A 27978-nucleotide genomic window follows, 5' to 3' on the forward strand; every position below is an offset into this window, starting at 1 on the left:
ACCATGTACTTGAGTTGTCTTATCTTTTAAACACATTACAAGATATTTCTATCCTTCACAACAGTGCAGTGCTTTTATCATTAGAAATGTATTTCTATTTCTAAATTGTCAATTTTTGTTCAGAAACGGTTTCTCTGACACCAGCATGGGTCATTTCATTCATTCACTCAGTCACTGATTCATTTATTTAGATTCTCAGTATTTCTACATATTTTTCACTAGTTTAGCTCTGGGTATTAAGATTTTATAATTGCTTACAATTAGAATTCCAAGTTCCCTCAGTGGATCAATCTTTTAAATACACATTAATTTCAATTATACATGGATAGTACTAACAATAATGACATGTTAATGAGATTAATCAATAATGCTCTCTATTGACAGTAACATATTGTGATTAGTATTGTTACTCTTAGGATAGTTACAGATATTAATGAACAAAAATTACTTATCCATGTAGGATATTCGATAGATCATGACAAAAGAAACAGACTGTTAATGGGGAAGGGCACATATGAAGCTATATTTTTTAAAGATAAATAAGTGCAATGATTTGTACTTTGGGTACAAATTATTATTGTCAGAACTATGTCCACTAAATTTTATTAATCATCTCTTATTTTCTATATCAATATGTTTTTCAAAATTACTTACAGTGTATTAAATACTTATATGAAGTGGTCAAATATGGGCCCCTAGCATGAAAATCACAAGGTATAGTAGAAAGAGCCCAGACTTAAAAATCAAAGCTTATTTAGAGAAATTATTGAGTTTTCGGAGTCTCAGATTCCTCATAAAGGTACTTGTACTTGACCTAACTTGCATTTCCCTAACTTGACTTATGGATATATAATAAAAATATAATGACATATTATACTAGATAGAATTAAAGTGCTATGAAATCAGTGGTTGTTGTTACAAACTAGCCCTACTTTTGTTACTGACAATTTCACAAAAGCACTCATTGGACATTGCCTTTATATTCTCACATTTTTCAACATTATGGTGGCAGTTTATTTTTCTGACCCCCTGCACTGTAAATTTAGCTAGCATTTAACTTTCACATTTGTTACATTAGTAGTAAAAGAAGACAAATGTCAGTTACATATTAGCTTGTTACATATTGATAACCAAAATAAAAACAAAAAAGAAAACAAACCAAAAGTAATAGCAACACATTTCAAACCTGGGCTGCACTTCCAGCACATATCAGAGACTGCCCCTTTGATTTATGTTTTTCCTTCATTCCTCCAGACCACTGCCTAGTGCCTTGCATAGAGAGATTTCCTTATTAAGATTTAAAGCCTATTTATTTATTTTACTATTGCCTATTAAAACTAAGTTTAAAACTAGCTGTGCCTTTGGATAAATAAATCTGACTTCACTTTGAGTAACTCAGTTTTTATTTATTTATTTATTTATTTATTTATTTATTTATTTATTTATTTATTTTATTTTAATCCTCACTCGAAGACATTTTTCCATTTTATTTATTTTTGGTTCAGCTAGAGTAGGAGGGAGAGAGAGGAAGAGAGAGAGAGAGAGAGAAACACCGACGTGAAAGGGACACATCGAGTGGCTGCCACCCACACTACCCAACCAGGGCCAGGGACAAACTGCAACTGAGCTACATGCCCTTAGCGGGAACTGAACCTGGGTCTCTGGGGACCACAGGCCAACACTCTAACCACTGAGCCAAACTGGCCAGGGCTTGAGTAACTCAGTTTAAATTAAAATTATTTCTATTCATCCACAAGTCAGGCATCAATACATAAAATTCCTAGGTTTCCAACTGTATTTTTGCTCTCATTCAAATAACTGCTATTTCTTGTGACTTACAATATCAATTATATACAATTTATTTACCTTAAAATTTTACACATTAAAATAAAATAAAAAATTAGGAGACTCGTTTTTCAAAGTAAAGAGTCACTTCTTTAAAAAGATAAATAAATTGTAAGAAAACGTTAATTGCACAAAATTGTTTTTAAATACCAGAAAGTACTGAAACATAAAAAGACAAAGTAAAAATAGCCTATAAGAACACTCTCTCAAGATTAACCACTATTATCAATTAATTTTGTATTTTTTCTGCACAGAAAATCACATCCATAACAACAATGTTACCATGCTGTTTTATATTTATTTTACTCAATAATATATCATATACAACTTTCCATATTTGTTGATGTACATAATTATCATTTTAATGACTTTATGTTATTTCATACTTAAACTATATCAAAATGTATTGAATCAGTTTAAAATTGATGGGTATTAGGAGAAATTTTATTTATTTTTTTAAATATTGTAAACTTTTATTCGACTGACTTGCCTGCACATAAATTCTTTTAAATTGGCCAGTTATTTTAGGTAATTTGCCATGTGAAACAGATCAAAGTACATTATGAAATCTATAGCTTGTAATGTGAAAACTATTTTACTCGAGAAACTGAAAAAGATATACTAACTTCAGTTTTCATATATAAACTCAGATATTTAGCTAATACACAGAATACTTTGGTACTAAATCTTCTCATTTATTTCAAATTACATTATATATCTAGACTACTTATTAGATGGTCAATTAATAGTTATATTCTAATCTGAGCTGGGCTACCTATTAACTCTTCTAAGATATACTCTATAATAAGAAATGTTGATATTACTTTTTTGAAATTTTTAAATATTTCACATTAAATATTGAAGAGTTATGCAAGGTTTATGCATTTTCATTATGTATTTTTCATCTTTGGGAAAAAATATTTTCTTACTCATGTGCTCCAGTTAGATGTGATAAAATTAGAGAAGAAAAGTACTATCAATACACCATTTAATATGTTCCAAAAACATTATACTTTATAAGTGTTATTTAATTTAATCTTAACTGTTATGATTTTGATGGCATTACCCCAATATTAGAGAAGACATTTAGATTTAGATGTTTAAACTGCTTAATCAAGATCATCAAGCTAGTTATGTCAGTCATTTGCCTGTTTCCTCTATATCCATCTCTGTCCTTCCCCTGATCTGTTTTATATCACACAGGGATGATCCCAGCAAACCACCTTACTCAAATTCTGTTTCCAACTGGCCTTTAGACAATGAGATGCCCAGGTAGTTAGAGGGTGATAGAAAAGAGAAGTCAAAGTAAGTTCCCCTCTGAGCAGTGTCTTCAGAAGGTAACGCATTTCTTCAATGATTTCAGCTTCTCCCTTGGTGGATACAACTACCACCAGGTGGCTCCTACTCCTGGGTTCTGTATGCCACTCATCCCTCTGACTCAGGATGGTGAAGTTCATGCTCTATGAATTTCTAGGTTGTCTTGAATCCTTTCCCCTATCAGGTTTTTCAACAATTATCTTATTGGTTCTCATTATTAAAATGGCACTACAGAACTATTTGATATCATTCTGTTTTCCTGACTTGACCCAACAGTGGACCAAGTAATGAAAATCAGGTCGATCTGAACACAAGATGTGCAGTTTTTTAATTTCTTATGTAGGACTTCCTATATACTTGCTAGTTATAGAGTAAAGGGGAAACTGACCAAAATAATAGCAACAAGACCAAAGTGGGAGGGATTCTTTGTTCAGTCTATACATTTTTCAGCATGGAAAGGCAGATACATATAGAATACAGTCGGCCCTCTTTATCACGTTTAATCAGTTCTAGACTCTACCGCGATAAATGAATTTCCACGAAGTAGGATTATTTATATACAGTCGTCCCTGACCACTTCACACCTCAACTTTCATGGGTTCACTCTATCGTGGTTTTTTCAAATATGGTTTAGTATTTGAAAAAACCGCGATAGCAGCCAAAGTCGAAGCGCGAAGTGGCAAGGGACAACTGTACACAAATTTCACGTCCTTATCACCTCCTTTACTTTACTTCTCACCTCCTTTAATTTACTTCTCAATTTCATTTCCTGCATTTTCAGTAAGCTCAGGGGCCTTCCAGGGTGATAGAGCTTTTTTCTGATCAGCAAAATATGTTAGAAATTACCTTCCTGATAGTAACAAGGAGTTTTTTTCAGGCTGTAACTTTAATATATAGGTAATTTGCAATATACATGTAGAGGATTAAGGGGTAGGTGGTTTTTTGGGTTTATTTGTTAGTTTGTTCTTTATTGTTCCTTTGGCTGTCTCCATCACCTGTTTGTTCAACCTGGAGGGAAAATCTGATATGTGAGCCATTTTGGAACTGTGTAAATTCTTTCACTGGACGAGACATGAAATAATAATCAATAAGTTATGTATGCTACTTGTAGCTATGTGCAGAGTTAGTGCTGAGAATATCATAAAATCTAGACATCTTTAGCATTCCCACTTTCCTCTTCTGTGCCCCTTCCGACCTTCTTGTTTTATAAACACCGATGGGTACATACTAACTTCATGAGGCCGCTGACCTAGCTTAACTATGTCAAAGGCTATTTCATATAAACAGAAAATGCATTTGCATTTTAAGAAGTTGGTTCTTAATATAAATGAATATCCCTATTGCCTCTTTTACATAACATTCAATATTAGTGATATATGATGTGAATTAGTATGTAAATAAGTATCATTTTGCAACTTGTATTATTATTAGCTACTATCAATTTGAAACTTGTATTATTATCATTAACAACATACAGTATTTTTCAGTAAAGTATTTCGGAATATTTTTAAACTAAAATTCAGATAAGGATAAATCCATAAAACACACAAATATAAATAAAATGTTTAGCATATAACTTCACTTTTTGTATTAAATGAGTACTTAAATTTTAAATCTGAGTGTTTGCATGTCAGCAGAAACTAACATCAAAAGTCATTAAATGATCTGGACCAGCCTTGACATTTGGCACAATATGTGTTTGCTTATATGACAGGCATCCTGGGTGCTTGTTGATAATGATTAAATGCCAGTCTTTTAATGAAGTTTCCCTATTTATCCATTCCCCGAATGGCGGACATTTACTAGTATGAATGTGGAACACGTCGCTTGTAATATACTGGGTTTATTTTTTAGAAATCCTGTTGGTTTAGACATTGGAGTCTAATTCTTCAGGATTTAACAGGCTGTCTCCCCAATATCCAGTAAGCACATCTGCCAATCACTCTAAGAGTAATTATTGTTCTTTGAGATACCTAATCACTGGCACTATCAGTGTATTGATGAGAACACATATAAACAGTTAAGCAAAGTGAGTGGTGAAGTGTAACTGCATACGGACAAGGTTAAGGAATGTTTCTGAAAGAACTGAAGTAGCTATGCCTCAGTAGAGTGTTCAATATTCCCTCACCATCTGCTCTCAGGACCTCTCCTCCAAAAAGTCTACTCACATCATTTACATAGTCTTAGGCAAAAAGGACATATCAGGAGCAGGACTGGGCACATAGTTAATGCAACCCAGTGCAAAATGAAAATGTGGAACTACTAGTACAAAAATTATTAAGAATTTCAAGATGATGACAGCATTAAGCCAAGCACTGGGTCCTTCTAAGTCGGTGGTGCTGTGTGACTGCATAAGTCACACACCCATGAAGTCGGCTCTGGTCAGGAGAAAGAATGAATCTCAAGAAAAATAATAAGATTGTTCTATTCAATTTTCCATAACAAAATTCCTGTTATTTTGCAGCCATGGGTAATAGACATAACTGTAATGCCTTTTAAAACTTACAGCTTGCACTGAATTGAATTCATTTCCACTAATATTTATGAAGCAGTTTCTTTGTATAGGAGACCGCATTCATTATTGGAAAAGAAAAAGGTATACTCTGAGCTCTAAAGGAGATCAAAGACTACTAGGGGGAGAACTGTATACAATTACCTGAAATAAACATTAGACTGAGGAAAATGCCGAAACAGAGCTATGAATATTAGGTGTCCCTTTCACTTGCTCTTGCTGCATTGCAATTGCTTGTTTGCTCAACTGCCACCCAGTAGTCCTCATGTCTTATTTATCTCATCAATTTCAGTGCCTAACATTGTATTTGGTGTCCAAGACTCTTCCAAGGTTTTTAATTTATGAGTAAATAAGTGGTCCAGCGAAGAATCATATATATTGTTTTTAGTTTACAACTAGAGAAGTATAGGCTTTTGAACAAACTATTTGCTAACTGAGTTTATTATCTAGCTCTGACTCCTATTGATTTTACAGCCCAGACAAGTCAGATATTTGCTATGTTCTTTAATAGCATAAAGGTTCATCAATATGAGGATCGCTGTGAAAATTAGAAACAAGGTATAGACAGTGCTTGGCATCTCCTCAATTCAAAATTCGCTACAGAATTAAATTTCTTTCTGCTCTTCTGTTTTTCTATTTAGTGTAGTGAGAAAGAACACAAATTTGAGCCAGGTGTACTAAGCTCAAAACCAATATTTACTACATACTGTGACCCTGAACAAGTTACTCTACGGGCCTCTGTTTTCTTCATGTATGAAATAAGGACAAAAGTAAAAGCACCATCATGATGATGTTGTGAAGGTTATATAAATTTATTTATGTAAAGCATTTGGAAATTCTATCTGGCCAATGGTAAGCATTTTATAGTCTCTCCTATTATTATTATTATTATTAATATTATTATTGTAACCCCATTATTTAACTGAACCAGCATCAAAACCTCAAATTCTTATTAGACTACTCCTTTATCTTTGCTTCCTTCAAAGTAGCTCTCACATATAGCCCTTCCATTCCACACCAATGCCTTCACTCTAGTTCATATATGTCATATTCCTGGATGAAATGCTACATTATTTCTCCTGTCATATAGAAGTTTTCATTGGCTCTCTCAATAATTACAGAATAAGTCTTTTTTTTTTTTTTTAAATTCAAAAGCAACTATCCTCTTTATGGTCTCTAAGAGCTTTTACATCTACACTTCAGATTTGAATTTAATATTTACTGTCTTATTTATCTATTTATTTGCTTTTCACTTATATGGATATTGTTAAAACCTCATATTTTTATTTTAATATATCTTCATTTATCTTTACTTATTTTAATATGTCAATAAAAAACTAATAAGTTTTCAGTGATTTATCATTTAATATATATGCCACAAATAAAACCAATAAAATTATGGAACTAATTAACAAGCTTTTAAAAATACATAGCGAGTCAAAACAAACTATATGAAAGTAACTGTGACAAGAATTTGCACCTTGATTTTATTTTTGCCCATTTTTATATTGGACCAATTTCTTAAACTTTCTGACCTCAAGTTCCTTCTCTATCAAATAGGGAAAAGGAATACTTGCCCTACTTAATTTACAGGGATAGGGATATCATGAAATTCAAAATATGAACAAACCCATAGATATTATAAATATAAATATATATTATTTGAATATTAAAAATAAATGTTAATAATGGGCTTATACATATATTTTACTCATTATCACAATAATATTTCAAATGAATAAAACTTTTAATTCCGCTTGCACATATTTTGTTTTGCTGAATAAACTAATAACATCTTTGTTGTTAGAAAAACTTAAAATGCATTAGAACAAAAATATGAATGAATTCTATTTATAACGATAATTCCAAACTTTTATAAATGACAAAATCTCAGAATATTGAGCTGTAATTGAATTTTGAGTCCTAATCTTTGATTTAATGACAGTCATATACAAAATACTTTTATTTGCATGACCCTGGGTATATATAACTTCAAATATTTTCTACCTGACATAATGTGAAAATGAAGAGTAAAGCTTGTCACAATTGCATAGGATTGTAATTCCTATTTGAATCATTACTAAAGAAATGTATATTAATCTGGGAAACATATCTTAAAAATAATGTGGTGATCTGTTCTGATAAGTAGGATTTGGATATTAAAATGTCAAGGAAAATTTCTGAAATGCAGCTAAGCAGTGAAAGATAACACAAAAAAAGAAAGATTCTGAAGCTCTTCAATGCAACCTAAAAATGAGAGAATTTAGTCCTGGCCAGTTTGGCTCAGCGGTTAGAGCGTCGGCCTGCGGTCCGGAGAGACCCGGGTTCGGTTCCCGCTAAGGGCACGTGCTTTGGTTGCAGTTTGTCCCCAGCCCTGGTTGGTCGTGCGGGTGGCAGCCACTCGATGTGTCCCTTCACGTCGATGTTTCTTTCTCTCTCTCTCCTTCCTCTCTCTCCCTCCCGCTCTATCTGAACAAAAAATGGAAAAATATCCTCGGGTGAGGATTAAAAAAAAAAAAAAAAAAATGAGAGAATTTACTTTTTCTATTCTTTAAATCTTACATTCCACATTTAGCACAATATTACCAATTCACAGAAAATTAGAAGAATTATTTAGAGAGTTAATGAAAGGTAAGTTCACATATGTGGAAAAGGAGAACCTAGATATAAAGGCAGTAAAATAGAAATGTGTAAAAAAATTCAGGAATAAATTGAATAAAAACAAACAAACAAAAAAACTCAAGAATCTGAAAAATATATTATGTAAAGGTAAATTTGTTTAACAGAAGTTAACAGTAGAATAGGAAACAGAAATATTATCTTCTGTATGTATTTATGGATTTACTAAATGCATTCTGAGTGAGTCCCTGCTACATACAAGGCAATGATCTATGCTCTGGAAACATTAATAATAATCATTCAGCCCTGGCTGGTTTGGCTCAGTGGATAGAGCATCGGTCTGCAGTCCCGAAAGACCCAGGTTCGGTTCCCGCTAAGGGCATGTAGTTCGGTTGCAGTTTGTCCCGGACCCTGGTTGGATCGTGCGGGTGGCAGCCACTGGAGGTGTCCCTTTCACATCGATGTTTCTCTCTCTCTCCCTCGCCCACTCTATCTGAACAAAAAATGAAAAAATGTCCGGGAGTGAGGATAAAAAAAAAAAAAATTCCGAGACCAGCCCTAAAATGGCCTAGAGCAGTGGTTCTCAATCTGTGGGTTGCGACCCCTTTGAAGGATTGAATGACCCTTTCACAGGGGTCGCCTAAGACCCCTGTGAAATATGTTTTTCCGATGGTCTTAGAAACCAAGCTCCTCTGTCCATCTCCAGGTGGGTCTGCCCACATGCAGATACAACCACATACAACATGAGAAACTGTATTAAAGGGTCACGGCATTAGGAAGGTTGAGAACCACTAGCCTGGAGCAAAACAGAATTTCTAATATATGAACATAAATGACCATAGTAAAGAAAAGAAAGAAACAAGAGTCACAGCAAACATACAGAGCAATTACTACACTGTTAGAAGAATCCAAGATTGCTGCGTGTGGAAGGCAGTTCTTGAACTGAGGAGATCGTTTTACAGTTAGAGCAGGGAAGCAGAATACAGCATGAAAGAAAATGACACAAGTATATATAAAGAGAAGCAATTTCATTTAGGTTCAAGTATCTACATGTGGGTAGATAGTCGGTGCAGAAGCAGAAAATGTTAAGACTACAATAAGGTTTTTGAAGTGCTTTGAAAAACAAGCTAAAGATCTCTATTTTATTGATAAGCAGAACAATAGTATGTATTTATTTTTTTGAACAGGAGGATAATGTCACTAAAGGAGAGCAATACACTCTTAATAGAGTAAACACAGCCCTGGCCAGTTTGGCTCAGCAGTTGGAGCGTCGGCCTGCGGACCAGAGACCCAGGTTTGGTTCCTGCTAAGGGCATGTACCTTGGTTGTAGTTTGTCCCCATCCTCTGTTGGGGTTGTGTGGGTGGCAACCAGTTGATGTGTTCTCTCACATTGATGTCTCTCTCTCTCCCTTCCTCCCTCTCCCTCCTGCTCTATCTGAAGATAAATGCAAAAATGTCCTTGAGAGAGGATTAAAAAAAAGAAAAAAAAACAAAACAGAGTAAACACAGAACAGCCTAGACACGTGATGCCAGGCACCTCCTTAAAGGGCTCTCAACCCCAGATAGAGCAGCACTGCAGGATTAATGCAATGAAGCAAGAAAAACCCAGTGTGGTGCTCACTGTAGGAACAGAAAACAGGACAAGAGCAGCTTAGTGGTGGGGCCACTATTGGAGAATATTATTGTTGAGAAAAAAATCAATGTTATTCACTCATTAGAAAGTAAGATTTCCAAGGTGGTTGTCACATCAGAACTGGTGGTTGGAATGACTGTGAGAAATATGTTAATGTGCAGGCATGCATGATGAGACTAATATTTGGTGTAATACTTTTGAAGTGCCACGTGATACCCAGAAGAAGTTGTCAATTTACCATGTAGAAATTAGTAACCTGAGTTTGAGGCTACTACAATTTTTAGAGGTAAGAGAAGACACGGGTATGGTCAATAACAGTGTGGGAAAATAAACAAAGGAAAACGAGAGAAGCTGAGAAAAGAACATTGGGGAATATCCAAACTTAATAGATAAGAGAAGAAAGAATCACAAAAGTAATACGGAATTTGCATTTAGATAGAAGAAGGAAAATCTGGTGATGAGTGGAGATTACAAATGTAAAAAATAAGCAATTAGACAAAAACCCATGTCAATTTTCTTGCTTAATCTAATGCTTAATTTATATATAATTGATTGTAATATTTTGAAATCATCAAGTAGAGGGAAAATGTAGTAACATAATCATCCATAATCCTAAATCCAATTAACTACTGCTAAAATTTTGGTCTATTTTCTTCTATACTTTTTAAATGTAATTTTACTTATGTGAAGTAAGTAAATATATGTCATATTCTAGTTTTCTTTTTCACTTATTTTATCATTTATATTTCTCAATTCATTTACACTCTACTCCACATCTTCTCATAAAAAGCATTTTAAATATATCTCTTTTTCAGTCCCTTCGAAAAAATTCTCAGAAGTGTGTATATGTACTTTTTTTTTCTTTGCAAATAAAAGAGACCAAAAATCCTATGCCCATAGGACAAAGAATGATGAAATGTAAGTTAGAGGGGTTTTTTTGTTTGTTTGTTTTTTTAATTGATTTTTAAAGAGTGAGGAATGGAGTATGAGAGGGAGAGAAAAACATCAATATGAGAGTGAAACATTGATTGGCTACCTCCTTTACTCCCCGACCAGGGATCAAGCCTGCAACCCAGGCATGTGCCCTGACTGGAAATCCAACCAGCAACTTTTTGCTGCCAACTAAGCCACACCAGCCAGGGCTAAGTTAAAGATATTTTTAAATTTTTTTTGTTTATCCCTTGCTATTAATTCATTCTCAGGTCACATCATTCTTTGCACTAAAAGCAAAAGTCTCAGTCCAGGGCAATGTTTTTCTTGGTGAGCACATTTTGAATATTTGGTTTTGGGGACTATAAGAGGTAACAATCATTAGACACCACTGGCACCGGCAATGCTAGCGCCTGTGGTATTATGTGGGAACAAACATCCATTTCCTCTAGTAGAACATCTCATAGAAGTTTGCTGAACATCTGCATATTAAAATGAGTATTAGTTTAGAATTGCATTTGTTTTATATTTTTACATTACAATTAGTTCATTTTATTGACTTTTTTCAAATCTTTATGTATTTATAATTTTTTATTCTTTTTACTTAATTAATTTATTTTTGTTACAGATGTTTCTCCTTTTTCCATTGATACCCACCACCAGTTCCAGCAACACCGCCCCCCGCCCCCCAGCATTGTTGTCTATATCCATTGGTTATGCTTATAGGCATATGTTCTTTAGTTTATCTCTTCCCTCCTGCACACCCCCTCCTCTGAAGTTTTCAGTCTATACCCTACTTCTATGTCTCTGGGTCTATTTTGTTCATTATCTTATTTTATTCATCATATTACACAAATAAGTGAGATCATGTGATACTTATCTTTCTCTGACTGGCTTATTTCCCTTAGCATAATACTATCCAGATCCCTCCATGTTGTCTCAAAGGATATCTCTCTTTCTTACAGCTGCATGGTATTCCACTGTGTATATGTACCACAGCTTTTTTATCCACTCACCTACTGATGGACATTTGGGCTGTTTCCAGATCTTAGCAATTGTAATAGTGCTACTATGAACATAGGGGTACATATATTTTAAATAGTGTATATATAACTAGATTATATTATTTTTGAATTTCATTTTAGAATAAAGTAGATATTACAAATATTGGTTATGAAATGGAACATTGGTTTTGGTGGGTAACAATTATTAGCCGAGGGCCTTTATATTTAAAAACTTCTTAATGATTGATAAGACCTTTACCTGCTTCCTAACCTAGTAAATGACTCCATGCATTTATTTTTATACTAAGTCCTATACATTAAAATTGTTTTGTGTTTATTGACCTTGTTCTTAAGAAAGAAGGTACGTATAAATGTTTAAGGAAAGTTGATTTATTAAAATGTGATCATTTGAAAGCAAGTGGTAATAGACTAAGAACATCAATGTAGTGCCTAACAGTGGCTTATTTCAATTTGTTGGTGTTAGAAGGATCAATAAATAGATATGATATCATCTTGAGATCATTGTTTAGGTATAATGACTAAAACTTCTGAGAAATGCATTTGAGTATTTTTCTTCTCTAATGTTACAGATTAATTGAAAAAAGGAAAATAAACTAGACAACATATCCTGGGCAAATATAGAAAGCATTATTACAGCTTTTGTGTTTGAGTGAATGAAATCTGAGAAATGCTTTCTATACACCTGCCTATGCTTTATGTTTATTGAAGTAAGGATATTTCTTTGCTGAATTAATGAGGTTGTAATTCCACAGGTAATTCTGATGAGTTCTACTCAATAAAAAGCACTAAATATACTAAAGCTACTGCAGGAAGGGGATTTATTTCTTTGATACGTCAGCTTTTACATTTCATTGAGAAATAAAGAACATATGTTACAGTAATTGGAAAAGCAAAATGCAATGGAACGTTTTGTTTGCAAATATTTAAAAACTATTACATTAATTTACATTTATATTTCAGGGAGTTGCATATAAATTTTAAAAGCAAAATTCCCATTTCACTATATTCTCCATAGCTTCAGGACAACAATACAGGTGGTGGGGGAGGCAAAAGTTGTGAGTATGCACAGCAGAGCTTATTTTTATATTATTATTTATTTATTATTGTATTATTTTTCCATAGATACAACTATAAACTTACTTTTGCTCAACCCTGTATATATACTGTTCTGATAAAGAAGTATTATTCCTTAATGAGTAAGAACATGTGGTAACAGGTCTTCAAAAGAGCTAATGCAGCTGTCTCCAAAGAAAGTCTTCTGCCTCAATAGAAGTTACGCACATTATCTAAAATTTTAGACAGCTTTTTATTTGCTACTGCATCAAGTCTACATTCCTTCCTAAATTGTTTTCACTACACTTAACAAAACCTATTTTCCACTTTTCTCAGTGCAAGTTTTAGAATATGCTGGTTGTCTATTCAATAGTGTTCTTTTTCTTTTCTTTCTAACAATGTTCTGCCCCCTCCCACTGTAACACAAGGATAAATCATAAATATTAGTCAATTATATTAACCAAATTCCAAATCCCAATAAAGGCTATTACTTAGTTCTGCCAATTAAGAAAATTTTGCTGAGCCCAACCATGTGGCTCAGTGGTTGAGCGTCAACCCATGCACCAGGAGGTCACCATTTCGATTCCCCAACAGGGCATATGCCCAGGTTGTGGGTCCAATCCCCAGTGGGGGGCATGCAGGAGGTTGCCAATGTTCTCTCATCAAAGTTTCTACCTCTCACTCCCTCTCTCTTCCTTTCTCTCTAAAATCTATAAAGAAAAAAAAAATTAAAAAGAAAATTTTGCTGAGAAAAATGTGACAACACATTGCCTCACAGTAAGAAAAAGACAAATGGGGGAATCCACCCTGTCTCTTCTGCTGGATAGAGTTGTATCTGTGTATGATGCTTAGAAATATGCCAGAAATCTTGTCATCTTAAAAGAGCTACCCTGTGGACCAAGTCCACATTTTAATGACAGAATGCCAAAAAGATAAACAATGTTGGAACTTGATACCATATCCAAAGCACTGCTTTTGCACCCTCTTTTCCACTCTACTTCATGATGATTATTATAAATGAGGTAATATGTTTCCCTTTATATTTATAACATGCTGAGTTGGGTTCTCTATTATTTGCTGCTGCCGAACATTAAAACAGATTAAATGTGTAATATAGTATTTATATTCTTGCAATTATCACCGTGTTCCCTTTGTTTTGTATACCCTACATTTTCCTTTAACCTTTTCAAATGTTTAATACAATCAAGAAACAACATGAAACCAACCTCCTCTACAATCGTTATGCTTCATATAATCGCCTTCACTTTTCTCCTGTTTCTTTCAATTTGCACAGCACATATGGTCAGTAATACACAATTTGGCATAAAATAAAATACTATTTTAGTGTTTAGCATTTATTTCATAATAAAATTAAGCACTCTGCATTTGTTGAATGTCTATAGGGTGTCACACCCAGTGCTATAAATATGGGATAAAGCATAATAATACTCTGTTCCTATCCACAAACAGTTCAAATCTAGAATAAAAAACAAATATAAATTTTTAAAAATCTCTTCATTTATTTCTGCAAAGGCTGGAATACAAGTATATTCAAGGGACTGTGGGGGCAAAAAAGAGACAACTATCTGATCTGGGGGCATTCAGAAATCTCAGCTGTCTTAAAGAAAGATGACAGAATTAGCCAAAGAACATATATGCATAACCTATAGACACAGACAACAGTGCGCTGATAGCCAGAGGAAAATGGGATGAGGGTGAGGGGGAGCAAAGGAGGGTGAAGATAGAGACATCTGTTATAGTGTAAATAATAAAAGTAAAGGGGGGAAAAAAGATGAAGAATGAGTTAATGAGTTGGAGTTCACCAGGGTGACAAAGGGTGGTTAAGGGCTTTATAGTTAGAAAGCATAAGAGGTATAGAGACAAAATAGTATGAAGGACACCTTCAAGGACCTGAAGTTCATTTGTTTTGGTTTGAGAATAAACTGTAAGAAGGAAGGGGCTCATATATTAAGCTAAAAATGTAGGCGATGGAAATATCTTTAAATATGTGTATTCTATATGTGTTCTCATTTAAATTGTGTTTATGATTAGTTTATGTTAAACTTAAGTTTTTTTGTGAACATATTGTAGACTTGCAAGATCATACTGATTTCAAACTTCCTGCACTTGTGGCCAATAGATTTACCTGAACTTGTCTAACAATGCATCTTAATTTTTTAGCTAGATAGCAAGGTCATTATATGCTACTTCACTTTTATTTTTTTTTAATACCAGGAACAAAAACTGTACAGGGAATATTGCAGGCATTCTACTTCTTTATGAACTTGCTATGTTGACTATCTAGAGTTGGAATCATGCAGGGAAGTCTTAATACAGTATATCCTCTTTATTAGTGATTTAATTTTCTGTAGTCAAAGTGAATCTTAGAATTCTGTCTTGCATATCTGCCTCCTTAAAGTTCTCTTTTACTTTAGCTGAATATGTACCATACATCGCCCCAAACAGGAATTCACCAAAAGGTCCCTTTGGGTGGAGTCTCCTTATCTAAGTTTATGGACACATGGATTATTATTTATCAATAATAAATAACTATTTAACATTTCTTTCCTGAAGCAGTATACTTGGTATAAAATAAAATTTAAATATTAAGTTTATTTACTTATAAAATAGCTTTCTTACTTGAGAAAAATATATGTGTTGATACAGTAACTTTAACTAGATATCAAATTACTGATAAGAACAAAAGAAATAAAAATTTTATTAAGCCCTGTTTTATGCTCATTTTCAGAAGTAATGATTTTTTTGTAAATCACTAGAAATTAATAAAAACTTAAAATTTAATGGTGATATTAGCAAAGACATAAAGAAAAGTTTGAGAACACACTCTCCATTTACGATTTACTGAAGAGAAAGAGAAAGCTTGACATAATTCTGATGATGTTTTAGGGCCACAGTATAACTGATTATTTATCAACGGAATTACTAATAAAAATTTAGTTATCTTCCATCTCCAAAAGAAAAGTATTCAGAATCACTGAGATAATATACAAATTTTATCTAGAATTCTTGGAATAGTGTTGAAAGTGTGGTGACTATCACTTTATATAATTATGTTTTGTATCAATGATATTAAATCTAGTGAGCAGAAAGTATTTGAAAAAAAAACCAACATCCATATTATCACATAAGTAGTAGCAGTACTGTATTTGTAATTTTCTTCCCCCGGAACAATGTATCACAAAACTTTTATTTTAAATTTTGATCATTTGTCAAACTTGATATTCTGTAGCAGTGTTAAGAGTACAACATATCCCAAATGCCTACTTCTAAATATCTGAATTTGAAGCCTAGGCATGCCACAAAAGGCCCCATAAACTCAATACCATCACTTAGTTTCATGAAATGCAATTTGCTAGCACAGCTTATCCTGTAGCCTGAATATCAAAGAAAAACAAATAGCACTCTGGGCTACAAGGACCACAGTGCTACTCAATTTTAATCAGTAATATGCGTAAAAAATGTATGATTGGATCAGTTGGAAGCAGAAAAATAACATAATAAGTGATCCTTTGTGAAAAAGAAAAATTACAGACAATTTAAAGAAACAAAAATACTCATGGACTACAATTTTCGTTCTTTGGAAAATATAGAGCTAGTTTCCCTGATGCTTTTTCTACCAGACTTCTTTCTTTAATCACCTATGTGCCCTGTAAAAAACTATACAAACAAGAAAGACTCGTTTTCCAAATACCAAAGAAAACTAGATGCTACATTTTCCATGGAAGATATCATAAAATCTTTTTTCCAAATCATGTCATACTAAAGCAGATACAAAAGTCCACATTTTGTTATATTTGTGAATATATCTATAGGATGACAAGTATTGAATAAATATTTTTAAACTCAATGTTTTGTATCTTGTGATATTACATGTCTTAGAATTTGGGTACAGTAGATCGTTACCTGGACTTCTCATATTTAATGTCTCAGCACATTCAGTATTCTTTAGGTAAAGTGTGTGTGTGTGTTTTAAGAGTTTCTATCTATATATTAGGAAATGTTAAATAGTACTTTTTCTAGTAATGGGAAACTCCTCAAAAGTAAAGTACTTCTGATTTTAAATAAGTTTTCCAAATTAAAATATTTCAGCAAATGATATGCTACCATATATCAGTAATAAGAGTTTGTATTTTTGTTGAAGTAAAGTTCTTCTTAATGATTATATTTAGTGTTTGGGTGAAGAAATATAGAAAAATTAAAAGCAACTACTTCATGCATGTAACAATCTCAACTTGGTGAACAAAAAATACATAATGATAAAACCTTAACCGACTTTCATTCCTAAACCAGTTTTACTTTCTCAATGTATAGTATTTTATATGCCAATCCCTTTAACAGCTGTCAGTATGCATTAAATGAAAGTAATGTAATAACACTATCAAATAAATATTATTTATAGGAGAGATAAAATGAGAAAGGTTTCTGAGGTAATGGATGGAAAAATGTATTGCAAATTTTCTATTACATTTTCATAGTTCTGAGCTAGCCTCGGGTTGAAATGTTATTTCTAATCTTACCTTTCATTTGATTGCTTTTATCAATATTTATTTCAAAAATCTATTTGATCACCAAAGACAAATGTATGTTTACTTAAAACAGATCTAAAACAAAAGGAAGGCTTACACAATTTGTGTTTTAATCAAGTAGTGAATATGTATTTTGAGCCAATCAGTTTTCCTGGTCTTTACAAACTATATTTTCAAAACTTCATATTTATTGATATTAAAAATAGCATTATCATTCTTTAGGCCCTATATATGTGTGTGTGTGTATATATATATATATACATATATATACACACACACACACATATATATGTATATATGTATATATTCATATTCACACGTGAACGTTTCAAACACTAATTTGAAATAATTTTATGATTTATTTGGTTGCAGTAACAAAATTTGATTTTTCAAGGACGTTGTTGGAGAAACTTAAATCAAATCTTTGCAGCTTATTGATGTGTAACTAGAGATGTTGTAAAAACAATGAATAATTTATGAAAGTGCAGAATCTATAACCAATGCTAAACTTTATTCTGGTTTTCACATGGGTTTCTACACTGAGCATATAGAAGGAGGTCTACTTCTTCATTTATATTGTTACACAGCCTAAATATTACAATGTTTTTCATTATATGGTATATATTTTATATAATTCCCATTATTTTAGTTCAAAGAAGCACACTGTCTAAATGCTGGCATGTGTTCTAACTTCCAAACATTGTGCCTTGAGGCGTGTGCCTTCATTTTTAGCTCTGAATCACTGAGCCTTTCCTGGAACATAGGAGGCTCAAGAAATGATTGTTGGAGTGAACTGCACTAGCAAACACATTTGAAAACTTGCTATAAAAAATACACCAGCTTCTGAAGTTTGGACTGGGTTTTTTTAATCAAAGTTACATTATAAAAAGTAGATATTAAACTGCGTTAGCATTGAGTTTTAATTTAATAAACATAATAATCAGCAATATGAAAAATTGTTTCCCCTCTGGAAGAGTTAATGCTTAAGAGAAAAAGACGACAAATTCTCAAACATGAAAAAACTAAAAAACAAAACAAAAAAATCAATGTGAGTTGCAATGACAAAACTATTAACTAAATGTAATGGACTTTTATATCCAAATACGTAATATCTATTTCAAAGTCATCAATAGAAAACTAGATACTTAACCCCAGGCACAATCTCATCATTTAAAATAGTTTTAGCTCCTGATTTGATATTATTCCTTTGAGTACCCTCAATGTTAGCATTTTTTATCAAACCTGAGACCAATTTTATTTTCTGTGCATATGGACAGATCTGAGCATCAGACACTTTTTTTTTTTTTTTTTATCCTCAGCTGAGGACATTTTTCCATTTTTTGTTCAGATAGAGCGGGAGGGAGAAAGAGAATGAGAAACATCAACGTGAAAGGGATACATCGAGTGGCTGCCCCCTGCACAACCCAACCAGGGCCAGGGACAAACTGCAACCCAGGTACGTGCCCTTAGCGGGAAATGAACCCAGGTCTTTCTGGACCGCAGGCCGACGTTCTAACAGCTGAGCCAAACTGGCTAGGGCATCAGACACATTTTTTAAATATATTTTTATTCCTTTTAACTTTAAAAAAATGAGGTTTGGGAAATGTACAATATTTTGAGTTCTGGAAAATGTATACACCCTTTTAAAGACCATCCAATAATTTCCTTCACTAATAAAGTTCCCTCATACCTCTTTCACATTCATTCCAGGACCCTTACATGGTCATTGTTATTTTGATTTCTATCTTAGATTAGCCATTTTTCCAACTTCATATAAATGGAATTGCAATAATATGTACTCTTGTGTCTGACTTATTTTGCTCATTTGTTAAATGTGTTCTGACAACTTGTATGGTTGTATTATTATTTCCTTAAATGTTTATAGAATTCATCAATGAAACCATCATAGCCTAGAGTTTCCTTCAAGAAAATATTTTAAATAACAAAGTAGATTTCTTTTTTTTTTTTGTTAATTTTATTTTATTTTATTTTTTTATGAATTTTTATTTATTTTTTTGTTACAGATATTTTAACTTTTTACCCCATTGGCACCCCCCACCCCACCCCACCTCCGCCCCATCCCCGGCTTAGTTGTCCATGTCCATTGGTGATGCATACATGCATATAAGTTCTGTGGTTTATCTCTTCCCATCCCCCCACCCCCCACCCCCTCTTCTGAGGGATGTCAGTCTGTGCCCTACTTCCATGTGTCTGGGTCTACTATATTCCTCAGACTGTTATGTTCATTATATTCCGTATATAAGTGAGATCATGTGGTATTTGTCTTTTTCTGCTTGGCTTCTTTCACTTAGGATAATAACAAAGTAGATTTCTTTATTAGATATGGGACTAGTAAGTATCCTATTTCTTTGTGTGCCAGTTTTGATCACTGTTCTTTCCAAGGAAATTTTTTATTTTATCTATGTTGCAGACAATTACTACAAGTATAATATCTAAATTCAACTTCCAGAAATACTGTGAAGTTCTTCAGTGTGAAATTTAGGAGGACAATTAAGGCCAATTGTTTGGATAAGTGATAGTTATTTTAGACTTTATAAAGTAAAAAAAATATAACAGATAATTTATAGGGCAAATATTTGACTTCTGGCTTATATATTGCCTATAAATGTTCTGATATTAAACTTATGGTTAGGTATATTCCAGCTTTTCCTAATTGTAATTTTTACTGTAGCAATTCATAATTCTGTGAAAAGCTCCTTTGAAATCTTTCACCCATATAAAATATGCAAAATTTCATTGATTTTCTCTTTCTACTTAACTTGAATAAGTTTTTTTTTTTTTTTTTTTTTCCTTAATGTAATCCTTTGTTCTCGTTTTATGGACTGTTTGTGATATTTTCAGTCTCTGCATAATTTAATGATGTTATAGATTTAAGTACAAATCAATCTCAGCAACTGGCTTTCTAGAATTAAATATTAGGGGATTTTATATAAAGGCAAATCACTCTATCTGGAGACAGGCCTAGAATAAAACACCTATCTGCAGCCCACTAGTGGAGTGACCTTAGGTATATATTTTATGCTGTTTGAGCCTCGGTTTCATACTTGTACATGCAGTAGTCATAGATTGTTGTGATGATTCAATAAGATTGGTAAAATAATCCTGACAGATTAGCCTAGCATATAGTACCTGACTCATTGTGCATTCTAAGACTTGCTGCTTACAGGACAGTGCAAAGCCCGCAACATCAAGGTCTCCTGTAAGTTTACAGAATGTCAGCCCCCACCATAGTTCCACTGAGTCAGCATCTGCATTTCACAGGTTTCCAAAAGATGTATATGTTTATACGAGTCTCAGAACCACTTTCTAAATTACTACTTGTACTATTATTAGTACTCTTAGCTTGTAATCAGATTGCTGTGGCCATTTGAAAAGAAATTTTGACATTCTTTAAACTAATCATAATAACATTGGTGTGCAACAATGAGTCATGCACATAATATCTGTGTGAGGTACACTATTTTTGAAAAAAATATTATTTTAAAACTGTTGGCATACTGTAATTTGTATATTAAAAATATATTTAAGATTTAAAAAAACAGCTATCCTTATAAAGCACTTACTATAGACAAGAGAACTAAATATTTATTTTTAATTAGAAGCATGTATATAATTATCTAATTTATTGGAAAAGTATATTTGCCTATCCCTTGGTTCATCTGTTTTTATTTTATCTGCATGCATATGGAAATCTCTGGATATATGGTTATCAAGTGCTAGAAATGGTTCTATCTGGACAGAGGAGCTCCGGGTGTTTTTCTTCACTTTCTTCTTCCCTTTACTTTTTTGTATTGCTTGCATTTTTTCTTTTTTTAAAAAAACCATCTAAATTATTTTCAGGAAAAAAAATCATTTTTCCTGAACACAACTAATAGTTTTAAAAAAATAAAATGACTGAAATCTAAACTGAAACTCCCTTTGAATGCAAATATCTTTGAGGAAAGAATTGGGAAGACCCGAGCAAAAAGAGGAGGCTGATGGGAGGATTCAGGACTCAGTAAAGCAGAATAGTCAGTTTTAGGAGATAGATTTTGGAGTTACAACCAGTCGGAAGTTATTAGGAGGAACACACTGCCCTGAGCACAGCCAGGGCACCTCTTGCAGAGCCAATTTAATGCCAGTGGGGACTAAAGTGGTCGTCAGGAATCCAGCTCACCAGCTGTGAGGGAGAATCAGCCTGAGGAGAGAAATCAGTGAGGTTGGCATGCAGCTCAGACCTCATTAGCAATTGAGGGAGATCTGTCCCCTACACCTGAAGAAGTTAAGTGGCTAATTAAATCCTTCCCTGCTGAAGCCAGGAAGCAAGCCCGAGGCTGTGGGTGTGTGTGTGTGTGGGGGGGGGTGCCTTAAAGCCACTGCACAGCTGTAAGCAGGAACACTGGCTTGGGCAGGGATTTTGAAATTTGTTTCGGAAAGCAAAGCACACTGGTTAGGTTTACATGTGTAGTGGAGTAATTCCCAGAAGACAAGTAAAGCGAAAGGACATGGAGCTGATGTTTATAAAACTGGACATTTTCTAGGTATCTAAATTGTTTATTAAAACAATAACCAATCAAGTTATGTATTCTTAAAATAAATATTTACTAAGTATCTAATACATGCCAGATACTAAGGCAAAGTGCCAAGAATAAATATGTAAAAATACCCAGTACCTGTACTCTTAGTAAGTTATGGTCCATTAGGAGAGATTGGCTTATAAACTAATGATCACAGTAAGATGCAATCACTAAAACAGAGATATTTACAGTACAGCATAGGAGGGATATAAGGAGGAGTGTCATGACATTCACAGATCTAACCAACCACTGGCAACTTTTGAGGACAAAATGAAGGAGGATATATCTGATCTTGATTTACAGTCTCTCACTTTTTATCCTGATTCCCATTTAAAGGTCACCTGAATCTTATCTGGTCCATTACCCTAAGCCTGGTTTATACCTTAGTGATAAACAATTCTAGTGAAATTTTAGATTAATACATATTGAGGAATTACCTGGAAGGCTAGGCATATTTATAATCCAGGAGTCTGTTTGGGGGGAGGAAACTCATATTTTGTAAAGGATAAACTCTGAAAAGCTTTATTTTCTATCAAATTATTTCTCACTAATGATTTTCTGCTGAGTCTGGAAGTAACCCTGAATCATACCAGCTTCTTATTGCTGTTTTCAAATAAAGGTAAGGCCTGGCCAGTGTGGCTCAGTGGTTGAGCATCAACCCATGCACCAAGAGGTTGCCGGTCCAATTCCCGGTGAGGGCACTTGCACAGACTGTGGGCCTGATCCTCAGTGGGGGGCATGCAGGAGGTGGCCAATCGACGTTCTCTCTCATCGATGTTTCTCTCTCTCTCTCTCCCTTCCAATTTCTCTAAAAATCAATTTAAAATTTTTAAATAAAGGTAAGAATGACTCATTGCTAACTACCATGAATGGTGCTGATACCATTATATTAATCTGGTTATTATTTTACAAGGAAGGAGTAAAGGGGAGACTGGATAATATAGGCATGCCATTTTTACAGCTTTTGTCAGAAAGTTAGTTTCACATTCTCCAGGTCTGTTCCCCACAAATTGTTGTGGGAAGGGACTGGACAAAGGCAGTTTAGATGCATGCCCAGTCTGAGTGTCATGGGAAGCTACTTACCTGTCAACCACACATGGGAACAAGTCAGTAGCCAGACTAGGCGTGGCCACTGCAAGAGTACATAATCTGATATAGTTAACCCTTAAACCCTGGGTGGAGAATGTTTTTTCTGCCAAGGGCCATTTGGATAACATCATTTGCAAGCCATACAAGATTATCAACTTAAAAATTAGTCTGCTATATTTGGTCAAACATTTAATTAACTCACCCCTAATGTGATGGCTGGAATTGCTTCTCTTTGGTGAGGTGTGTGATGTTAGCTGGTATTGATGTTGCTATTTCCAACTGCTGCTATTTCCAACTGCTTTTCCAGGTTTGCATCTGTTAGTCTGGAACGCGGTAGATGATGGTAAATTTTGAAAAGAACTGCTCGCAGCAGTAAGTTGTTCGGAACACAGATGGCATATTTCAATGCATGTCTCCTCAAAGTGGGAAATTTATCATTGCTTATGCTATGTTTATAGAACTTAAGCAATGGGAGGTTGTTGTACCTAGCTTTCAGTTCATCATTGCTTTGCAGCTGAATGACTTCCTCTTGTAGGTTATCAGGCTCATCAGCTGGTTCCATATTGAACAATGCAGCAAAGATGTTCAATTCCGTTTGTTTACTTTTCACTTCCTTGAATCTTTCATTAAATGCCTCAATTAGTTTTACTCATTCACCAACATATAAGTGTCCTAGAAGGCTTTTGTTCTTCCAGAATGTGGAAATTACACTGTGTTATTCCTTTCTAGTTGCATTTATCCTTAATTTAGTTGATTTCTCGTTTGAAAGCAGGGAGCTGAGAAGCTGGTTGGAGCACTGCAGCTTGATGTTCAGCTCCGAGAGGTGCTTGGTAATGTCCACCATAAATGCTAAATCACATAGCCACTTGCTATCATTGAGTTCCTGGACAGGTTTTCCCTTATCTCCATGAAATGCTTGACTTCATCCCTCAGTTCATAAAACCTCATGAGCATGTTCCCACCACACAGCCCACGGCACTTCATGGTGATAACAAGAACACAGTATTCAGAATCAAGATCATTCAGTAACTCCTGAAATTGGTAGCTGTTAAGCCTTCTGCTTTTGACAAAATTTATGCATGCCACTACTGTTGACATCACATTGTTGAGCTGCAACAATTGTGCACAAAGACTTTCTTGGTGTATGATGCAATGACATGTAATTAAATACTTGGATAAAGACTGAGATGATTCAGTTCTTTCCGGAAAAATGTGATTAACCCTTTTTGTGCGCCAACCATGGCTGGAGCATCTGTAGTAAGGCCACTTAACTTTTCAAATGTTAGTTCAAGTTTTTTCATTGACAAAACAAGTCTCTCAAACAACTCCTCATCTCTTATAGTGCCATGCCTGGCTTCCAGTGACAGCAGTTCCTCTCGTGTGTCAAACTCTGAAGTTATTCCAAGAATGAAAACGGCCAGCTGGGCAGTATTTGTTGTGTCCATTGTCTTGTCACAAGCCAGAGAGAAAAAATGGAAATCTTCTGCAGAATCCTTCAGTGTGTTTCCAGTATCTTGTGCTAAGTCTGTAATCCGATCTGAAACACTTCTCTGAGACTCTGAAACAATTTTACTTTGTCTGGCCTAACAACTCTGCAGCAGCCAGCATGCACTCTTCACAAACTCTCCCTCTACTTGAGGCCTCAGCCTCTTTGCAATTAGCTTGCTCACTATATAACTTGTCTGAATAATGCTGTTTCTGTCACAATGAGGCCTAGTGAAAGCGGCTTGTTGTGATTCCAACTCCACTGAAGAGCACTGATTTCATCCAGACACATTTGGTCTGCCAATTCATTGACTTTAGCATGTTTTGAGCTGTAATGATGCTCCAGATTGGCTTTTTTCATTACTGCTAACGCATCACCACAAGTGAAGCACACAGGTTTGCCTTTGACTTTAACAAAAAAATAATCATTTGCCTATTTCTCTTGGAAAGATCAACACTCTGCATCAACTTTTCTTTTCTTTGTAGTCTCCATTTGTAGAATGTCATCAGCAAGGCAATTATTTTGCTTTGATCACTGTTCTAATCCTGCTCCTTTGATTTGGAACATATCCAATGTGCTTACCAATTCTTGAGGTCTTTTCTGTGAACTGTCATTTCCTTAATCTTCATCTGAGATTGAGTTTTTGTGAGGATTGTTGATTGCGGATGTGTGGGTAAAGGTTGGATTGGAGTTAGCGTGTGTCAACAAAGAAGTTGACGACATCCTCATCAATCACTGGAGGCAAGGTCATCAACATCAGGAGGAATCATCTCACTCATCTCATCTCATCAGCGATTGACATAGTTTTGCCACAGAGTGTTAACACTTTCGTAATGCGTTCATTCCCAGCCTGCCTGGCACTGACTGTCCTCTGAGTCATGGAAATACCGGCAGCCCATGAGAAGCATATGTCTGTCCTATCATGTACTCATACGTGTCCTGTCTATCCCGTAATTGAAGTTTTTTGCTTGTCCCTCAAAATGTATATTATTATGATTCACTTAATATATTTGTTATTAATATAAATTTATGTTGCTGTGAAGAAAGCTCCTACATTTATTGAATTTCAAGTCCCGCCTGTGGTTGCCTTGGTAGAGCCAGAGCACATGATTTTGCCGGCCTTATACAGCCCACAGCCAGACTTCCCCCACCCCTACCTTAAACAAAGGAAGTACGCTCTCTTGGTTCTCTTTCTCTTGCTGCCTATGCTAGACTGCTGGCTAACAGAGCTCCCATGCCCTGTATTTGCCCACGTGGCTCACAGCCATGTGGGACTCCACACAATGGACAGATGGACTGTGACTAGCCTGATGCTACATTGGACTCCACCATGGAACAAAAACTCTGGACACTGGTCCTGCTTCTAGCTCTGCTGAACCCCCAGCTGCATGTCTTCCAGGAGAGGATTAAGAAAACTGGGACTTTGGAAGCTGAGGAACATAATTTTATACAAATATAAACCACTCATTCTTCCATGAGAATCTCAGAAAATTCATTTTCTGAAGATATTGCAAGAGCCCACTCCCACTAGTGATGGAGAAATTTGGCCCAATGATTTGTCCTGCACCAGTGCTAGCCAAGGAGTGACACCCTCTGCTGGACTATGACTAACACAAGGTGAAAAGCGTTGAGGAGATTTCTTCTTTCATTCACTACAGATCACTCTTTCTTCGGAAGATCTGATTTTTAAAATTATATTCAACTTCTAGAATTCTAGTTTGTGAATAGTGCGTGGTGGCTGCTGTGGAGTTTTTAGCACCAGACAAAGCAAAGCCCTATGACTTTCTGCCATTAATTTTCTACTTATCCAACCAAAATACACTCAATCAAATTGTATATTACTTTATTTTATATAAACTTCTAATAGCTTTCCCTGCCTTTGTCATCCCAAACCTCTGATTTACTATATTCAAAGTTATCTTTCTAAAAGCTAAAACTTACTGTGTAACTTCTTTTAGTAAAACTTCTCCATGGCTCGTCACAGCTGTGAGGGTGAATCTCTGGCTTCCCTAGAGGGTTGAAAATGGCCTACTCTTCTCTCCTGTCTCTCCCACTTTGCTCCCTCACCTCCATGGTTTGCTCAAGGCACATTCTCAAATGTTTCCAAATAGAGTGTGTCACCTGATGCTTGAATATTTTTGTTTTTGTTTTTGTTTCTTTATCCTCACCTGAGGACATTTTTCCATTTTTTGTTCAGATAGAGTGGGAAGGAGAGAGAGCGAAACATCGACGTGAAAAGGACGCATCAAGTGGCTGCCACCCACACGACCCAACCAGGTCCAGGGACAAACCACAACCAAGGTATGTGCCCTTAGCAGGAACCGAACCCAGGTCTCTCTGGACCACAGACCGACACTCTAACCGCTGAGCCAAACCAGCCAAGACTGATGCTTGAATATTTTTAAACAAGCTGTTAACTAAATGCACATCCCCCTGCTCTAGACCATCTAGGAATCAAACACGTCTTAGTGCTACTCATACATTATTTCATATAAAATGTCTTTCCTGACTCTTCTCACATGAATGAATTAAATACCTCTATTCTATATCCCACCACATCCTAGGCACACCTTTTCATATTATTTATGACAATATATTGCAATTATTTGCTAGTTGTCTTTCTTCCTTGTAGGAGAAGTACAGCTCAGTGCCTAGCACAAAGTAGGCATATGGTGGGCATTGTGTAAATACTTAATAAATTAGTAAATGAGTCATAGACTATTACAACTAGACTTCAAATTAAGACATTAGAGATCATCTAATATAACCTTACTCTAGAGGTAGAAACTAAAGTTTTAATATGCTTTTCCCAAAGTGATCTAATAAAGTTTTCTTTGAATTCCAAAGCTTTTTCATTTTTATTTTACTTTCCCTCTTTTGACAATTCTAAAATACCTTTCTTTGTATGTGACACTACCTTAAATTCCTATTTATACCTAATATAGTTTCTTATATTTCAATGACAAGCATGACATGTAAGCCAATCTTCCTATTCTCAGTCTTCTAAGAAAGATTTCAGCTTTTCTTTAGTCCACATGGATTGCCTGCTTCTCTTGCACATCTCCCCATTGGCAGAACTGCCAATATTTATTTTAGGAGAACAATAGCTCTTTAAAGGGAAGGAATATAAAAATATGTGGCTGCCTAGAACTGCATTAGCATGTGGTCACCATAATAATGCTTACACATTTTCTGACTATGCATGTCTTTAGTATTTGAAAAACAAAAAGTATGCTTTTTAGTGTTAAATTAAAAATCTATAGAAAGACTTATAAGTAGTTTTCTTCCTGTGAAATTCTAAAAATACAAAAATATTTGAGTGTTAGTCAGGGTCTTTGGAGACG

This window comes from Molossus molossus, unplaced genomic scaffold (assembly GCF_014108415.1).
Source record: "Molossus molossus isolate mMolMol1 unplaced genomic scaffold, mMolMol1.p scaffold_m16_p_13, whole genome shotgun sequence".
Taxonomy (NCBI): domain Eukaryota; kingdom Metazoa; phylum Chordata; class Mammalia; order Chiroptera; family Molossidae; genus Molossus; species Molossus molossus.